Source organism: Calidris pugnax, unplaced genomic scaffold (assembly GCF_001431845.1).
Source record: "Calidris pugnax isolate Ruff unplaced genomic scaffold, ASM143184v1 scaffold1, whole genome shotgun sequence".
In the NCBI taxonomy this organism is placed as follows: Eukaryota; Metazoa; Chordata; class Aves; order Charadriiformes; family Scolopacidae; genus Calidris; species Calidris pugnax.
Window position 1 is genome coordinate 9,023,365 of NW_015090800.1, and position 7,487 is coordinate 9,030,851.

Below are 7,487 nucleotides of genomic sequence, written 5' to 3' on the forward strand. Positions count from 1 at the left end.
TTCCTCAGGATCACCGACACCGCAGCGGGGGTTCGGAGTCACCGGTCGCTTGGCCTTTCCGTTTAATTTAAAAAGAGGGGTGAAAACCGGCCAGCGCTCGGGGTTTGGCGGGGCCCGGCGCGGCTCTCCCCTCTGCCAGCGCTGCCTCAGATACTCGGCTCGTGGAAAACAGAAGTTTTCCCCAGAACTGCCCTTTAAAAGGCCGTGGGGCCTCGGCGCTGGCAGCAGCAAGCACCCCACTGCCCGCCCCATGCATTCCCACAGCGCTCATCAACCAGCCGTAAAAATAACCCGTCAATGGGAAATTCTGGTATTTTAAGATGTGCTTTCATGCCAAGCCAGGACAATGCTGACATTTCATCGTATTTTTTATTAAAAAAAAAAAAAAAAAAAAAAGCCAAATCTTCACAATTCAAGAAACTGGGCATCTTCAGTGCTTCATTTCAGCTCCTGGAACTCAATCAATAGATTTTGCTGTGGGTCAGCTCAACGCTAATTGGCATTTCCACCCTGTGTTGTGCGGGAGTCACAACTGGATTTCCTGACGGGTTCTCTCTCTTCTAGACCTCCCATTGAGACTCCATCTCTCGTGGCACACCACTTTCATTCCCTTACAAAGCATCAGTGCTACAGTCCTTGCCAAGGAGAGCCTCGACTAGCCCTCTGAGGAAGACGGTCAAAAGGACTTCCCAGAACCCATCAGGCACAAGAACAATCAGAAGATGAAAAAATAATGGTGACTTTTGGGGGCTGTCCCTTTAAGATTTATTAGTCTTTTTTTTTTTTGTTTGGTTTAAAAAAAACCAAACATATAATAAAAGCTACATTGTTTGGTGAAGAATATGAAGGGGAAATCCCTAAGTGCCCCAACCAAAGACCTCCTGCAAAGAGGAGTTATTTTAAGTTATTGTGAAACAAGTCAGTCCAGTATATGCCCTCAGCAGCACAGAAAACATTTAAAGCCAAATTACTAGCGCCTGAATTGCTACCTGCCACTTTGGCAAGCCCCACCGGAGGTACAAACTTCTTGTGTCCTGGCACTGTCAAAGCACTTACATTGTGCCAGCCCGGAGATGCAGATTATGAAATTTGTAAAGGTCAGTTCCTTACCCAGAAACCTCTTTGTTTTCATTGGATGTGTTCTTACTTTCAAAGCTTTTGCAGCCCTGTGATAATCCGTCTAACAAAAGGCTCTCCATCGCTCTGTTGGCTGACATGAGATCCTTCTAAAATTACTGCTGTGACTAGAAAATTTCTTTGGGCTGGGGCACTAAATTAATCTTTTGCCCGTGTAAGAAGCCTAGAGGGAAAGCCATGTTTGCCTTGTAAGCCAACAAAATACAAGCCACCTTAAAAGAAGAAAGGAGGAGCTGACTGGGTGACTGCAACTCCATGTGCTGAACATGCTGAGGATCGGGGTCTCGTAAGGACTGGTATTTGACCAAGAGCACTGGGCTTAATTTTCTCATCCCAACACATTTCTCAGGAAGAAATATTTAGGAAACAAGTTGCACAGTATATACATCTGTTGTTCCCCCTTGGGTAAAGCACCGACAGGAAATTAGGCACACAGGGTAAACAGCGTGCTGCTTGTCCCAAGGGCTGCCACTCTTCCTACATCACGTAAAATTGTGTTCTTCTCCCCTCGACACTTCCCCCGGGGCTCTCTTGTACCATTGGCACTGAGGCACGGCTGCCGCTGCGGTACGCAGTGCTGCTGAGTATTCATAAGCATCTTGGAAGATTTCTTTGGCCACTGAAATACTTTTGATGCAGAGACTATCAATTTCTGGGGCTATTCACCAATATAAAACACGATATTGGCAACTAGTGACTGGGATCCCGAACTGGCATCCTGCCCAGTTCCTGCCGTGTTATTAAAATTAGCTTTCAAGGCTGCATCTCATTTTAGACCTTCGACATTCCTAAAACAATTCCCTGGGACTTTCTAAGGAAATGTGGCCAATTCGCCCTACGTGGTGGCAACTAACGGCGTACAGACCACACCAAAGTTTTTGTGCTCCAGCAACAGTTCTTCTTGGGAAAAGAAATGTGTAGTAGCAAGTTTCTGCTAAAAATTGGTAGCACATACAGGGCACCAAGAGCGAAGAGACAAAAGTGGAGGAAATTAATCCTTTCCAGAGAATATTAATTATTCAGTGTCCCGATACAGCACATGGGATAGCAATCTAACAGGTCGTGTGTTGCTGCTCACAAACTGAGACTACACCAGAAATCAGGCACTGTGGAAAGCACCACAAAACCAGCAAGAACATTACACAGACACAGCTATCCTCCTGACTTTTCCCCACATTGCTTGGAGGATTTTAAATTGTAGACTTCAATAGCTTCTAGCATGATGATAATCAAGGCTCATTTTCCGCATTTCATAACTCTCATTTTACAGCAGCTTTAGTAGTATTTTTACGTTCCAACTTATCTAATTCTGAGAGCATTCTGATTTTTCCTTTTGTGTAAGACCACTTCCCCGCAACAGACTTCTGAACTGGGTTTGAACTCAACTCTCCCACACGGCAGGACAGTGCAAAAATTGACCGACAAGCTAGAAGAAGATAAAAAGGTGGAGGGTTATTGTCTGCAGAGATAGGGCTGAGGGGCGAGGAGAGCTCAGCTTGCTTTTACTGAGCATTCCGTGGCCCTTCTGCAAGGAGCAGAAAGCCCACGCAGAAAAAACATATAGAAAACCCACACAGAAAACTAAACTAGCAAAGACAGAGGAGGCTGTTAAGGCAGAGCTCCAAACAAACACCACTTTAAACATCAAAGAAAAAAGCTAGGAATCAAGCCTAATAAGCCATAGAAAATGTTGCAAGGGAAAGGCGCTCCCTTTTCCTTGCAGATCCGGGTTCCAGAAGCCACAACTCCTGCGACCGCATCATTACTCAGTTCTCGATCGGGTCAGTTGCACAAAGGCTCATTAAATATTTACAAGTGACATTTTTCTGACTTGTGACAACCAGGATCAAGATAACCATCCGTTTTCTACAGCCATTCTGTTCAAATAACTTTGAAAAGTCAACCAGCAAGAAAAGAACAAATAGCAACAGAGCCCACAGCGTAACAATTGCAAGGTTTCTGACCGGCTACAAACAAAAAAAATCCTACCCCTTGAAAGCCATAGAAAATGGCCATAGTTAGATGTTTCTTCAACAAAATTAGCACCTCTTAAATAGTACAGGGCACAAACTTCAGGACTAAGAACACAAAGAATGACCAAGCAATCAATTTCCAACCACAGTAGCTGCTGGAGATTGTTCTCAAATGGCAAAGTGGGGTAATGAGCCGATTGTTTATCTGGGACATAAAGCAACAAGCAAAAGAAAGAAACCTCCTGCACACTAACACACGTTTCCTACAAGAGGACGTCTCCATAGAAACCCTGTGAAAGTTTATTTCTTTGCGTGTTGTGTGTCCTTAGTACCTGGTAATGCACAAAAAAAGCCAATTTCTTGTGTAAATGGGATCTAAACTGCACTTCTGTGTGGAGAAGCTCATCATCACCGAGATAAAACAGCCACCAAGGCTTAGTTTGTACGTACAGACACGTTCAACTACTCAGCAAAAAGGTTTCCACCACAGAAATTTCAGAGTTAAAAATAGAAGGTGTGCTTGAGAATAGTGAAGTTTTCTTCCCACAATCCTGGCATTATGTTCCTTTTCTGACATGAATACTCGTGGAAGAAGTGGGATCGGCGGTACTGGAGAGAGCCTACTACTGAAACCACGTAGCTGGCACGCTGACAGAAACACAAGTTCCCTTTACCAGAATATTCCTGCCTCCTGTACCCAGGGACTTCTCAAAGCACGAATTCAGTCTTTCTTGCCTTTGCAATTCATGGTCTTTTACCTCCCACTGGCATTTCTAGTCTTCACAGCAGAGCTGGGACAAGGCTCAAACACCTACCCCGTTCATGCAGGCCACTGAGCAGTCAGCAGGAGACAAGTCTTTTGGCTACGTTAGAACCCAAGCCAGGTACCTGCTGGTAAAAAGCTCTGGTAATTCTATACCAGTCCAAGTCCTCAGTCATTCTTAATTCATCCTGCTACTCTGTCCACAGAAATTATGAGTCATGAAAGAGAAACAAGAGAAGATGCTTCAGCCAAAGAAATCACATCCCACCACTGAAATATCCCTCTCATTACCCTCTGCATTATGTGGGGTTGGGTTCCCAAATACAGGTCACACTTTGATTAATGTTGAAAATGTTCTTCACCGTGTGACACGGGCACAATGCCTGTGGTGTCTTCCTCCAACCAGGGTACTACAGCTACAGAAGAGGGTTTCCTACACCTTCCACCACACAGAAATAACCGAGTGGCGCTGAGCTGCGCTGCAGACCACAACAGCTCCCTCTCAGGGCTGTTAAGAAATGCTCCAAATACTTGCTTAAAATGCACGGTCATTTTAAAAAGAAATCATCTCTATTTTTTTATCTCTCCCAATCTGTCTCCATAAATACATAAAGTAAATTCCTTGTTAAGGTCAAACACTCCTAAATGTCCCGGTTGATGCAAGCAATCAGGGTTTGCCTAATCCAGTTTACACAAGAGGTTAACACGGACAAGCAAAAGCTGAATGCCATTTACTAAGGGACAGTGTGGAAAAAACCTCATTGCCTAGTTATAAACAAGGTATCACTGTATTTAGCTCAGCAGATACCCCTTCCATTCTTTAATGTTTCCTCACAGAGCAAGGAACCCCAACCCAACCTCATTGCCTATAAACAAGGTATCACTGTATCTAACTCAGCAGATACCACTTCCATTCTTTAACGTTTCCTCACAGAGCAAGGAACCCCAACCCAGGTGCTATGGGAACACCAGTTTTCTCATAACAACACTTGATTTTCTCCTAACAGGAATTACTTAGTTATAGATTAACTTTGCCCCATAGCAGCAGAGCAGACCTGAGAGGTGAATGCACAACACACCTCTGCCAGTGGTTATTTTGGCTGTAACTACGTCCATTCCTAATGCAGAATCATTTGTGAAAATCTACCCTGATGCAAAATTGCGATGAGCACTCCAGATACTGCAGGGCTTTTCAAAGAGCACGTTCTCAAAGTAGATACGTGTTGTCTTTGTAGCTGGTCAATCTTTAAAAGCTACCAGCGACTTTAAATAGAACAACCGGAAAAGCAAGAAAAAATTGAAAGTTCTTGAGCAAATATTTTCTTTGCTGGCACCTCATCCTGTACCTTGCGCTAGCTCAGCTCCGCTCTGTGCCCAGCCAGGGGCAGAGATTGTCACGAGCCATTCAGCAGCCACTGAGAGGACGTGTGCTGAAGGAAACCATCGCTGCCACCTCTACTCTGAGTTCGGAGCCCACAGCCAGCTCCTAAGCTCCAAAGCAGACACCGTCACAAGCTGCACTGAGCTCCACCACCACCATCACCACCACCACAGAGTGCAGAAGAGGAGGTAACCACTGAGCGAACAGAGGCTTAGCACGTTGACTCGAGGCCTCCTAGATATGCAGAAAGCTTAAGACAAATCACAGAATCACAGAATCTTCTAGGTTGGAAGGGACCTTAAAGATCATCTTGTCCAACCATCAACCTAACTTGACAAAAATAGACACCCACACAACAAACAAGGAGCATCATCACTAAACCATACCTCCCCCAGCACTTCATCAACCCGTCTTTTGAACACCTCCAGGGATGGTGCCTCAACCACCTCCCTGGGCAGCCCATTCCAATGTCTGATAACCCTTTCAGTGAAAAAATTTTTCCTAATATCCAGCCTGAACCTCCCCTGGCGCAACTTGAGGCCATTTCCTCTCGTCCTGTCGCCTGTGACTTGAGAAAAGAGATCGACCCCCATCTCTCTACACCCTCCTTTCAGGTAGTTGTAGAGAGCAGTAAGGTCCCCTCAGCCTCCTCTTCTCCAGGCTGAATAACCCCAGCTCCCTCAGCCTCTCCTCGTAAGACTTATTCTCCAGACCCCTCACCATCTTTGTTGCCCTTCTCTGGACCCGCTCCAGCACCTCAATGTCTTTTTTATGGTAGGGGGCCCAAAACTGGACACAGCACTCGAGGTGAGGCCTCACCAGTGCCGAGTACAGGGGGATGATCACCTCTCAAACAGCGTGGCAAGTAGGGCCCCTGATACAGGCCAGGATGCTGTTGGCTTTCTTGGCCACCTGGGCACAACTGCTGGCTCATGTTCAATCCCAGCTCCCAGCTAGCAGGAAACATTTGCACGGACCAAACACCAACTGTATCTGGATCACGACTATAGAAATGCACCGCCACAACTTCTCCCAGCAGTACAGCGGGCTCAGACTGAACAAGGAGGAGTTAGGGGAATTAAAAGTCAGACCTTCCTATTTAAAAAGATCCCACAATCTGCTGTGGATAACAACCCATTTAAGTAGCTGAGTATTTCCAGTGCATCTAACACTGCGGTGAGAGGGGCACTAGTTACTACTACTTAAAGCGCTAACTTCAACAAGAAATAAATGCTGAACTGAAAGAATTGAAGTTTTTGGTAGTACTGACAACACTTACAGAGAGAAGCATAAACAAGATCATAATTTTGTAGGGGGATGAGCTGCAAAAACTATAAATAAGCATGCTCTGTACTGGGCTCAGAAGCAGATGAAATAGAAAATCCCACCAGCTTTGAAGGTAGGAAATTGTCACCTCTATCATTTTTCTTTCCCTGTTCACATCACGCTGTAATACAGGGAGAATTTCACCATTTCTCCGTCTAATAAAACGTAACACCTCTAGCCATGCTATTTTTTCCTTACAATTCTGATAATTCTCAGTTCTTTCTGACAATAAAACAAAGTCAAAGCTAAACAAACGCCACTCCCACATTAACTGAGAATCCTGGATCAGGAATGTTTTCACAGGCTGCTGCAGGTCTCTGGGAAGGAAGAGCCAAGGCAGCCGTTCCTCCAGCTCCTCCCGATGGCAAAGGACAGGCACAGCACCCCGACAAGGTTTGGGATGAGAATGTTGTCATCATAAAGTCGTCATGTGTCAAATGCCACGCTAATGAAGACCTAAGCACATGACCAATCCAGGGTTTGGTGAAAGACAACACCCGATTTGATCAAATGCTACGATCAAGGGGCAAATCCAAATGTACAGAGGCCCTTCTCCTGGCCTGCAACAGAGAAACTTGAAGCTCAGCCCAAGCTGAGGCCGATGGCTCTGCTTTAAACTTATTGCCTAATTAACTTACTTAAGGAAAAATGGAGAATGACACCTATAGAACGGAGGAAGGATGTTAACAGTGAGAGATGATTACGCTTGATCAAATGCTACGATCAAGGGGCAAATCCAAATGTACAGAGGCCCTTCTCCTGGCCTGCAACAGAGAAACTTGAAGCTCAGCCCAAGCTGAGGCCGATGGCTCTGCTTTAAACTTATTGCCTAATTAACTTACTTAAGGAAAAATGGAGAATGACACCTATAGAACGGAGGAAGGATGTTAACAGTGAGAGATGATTA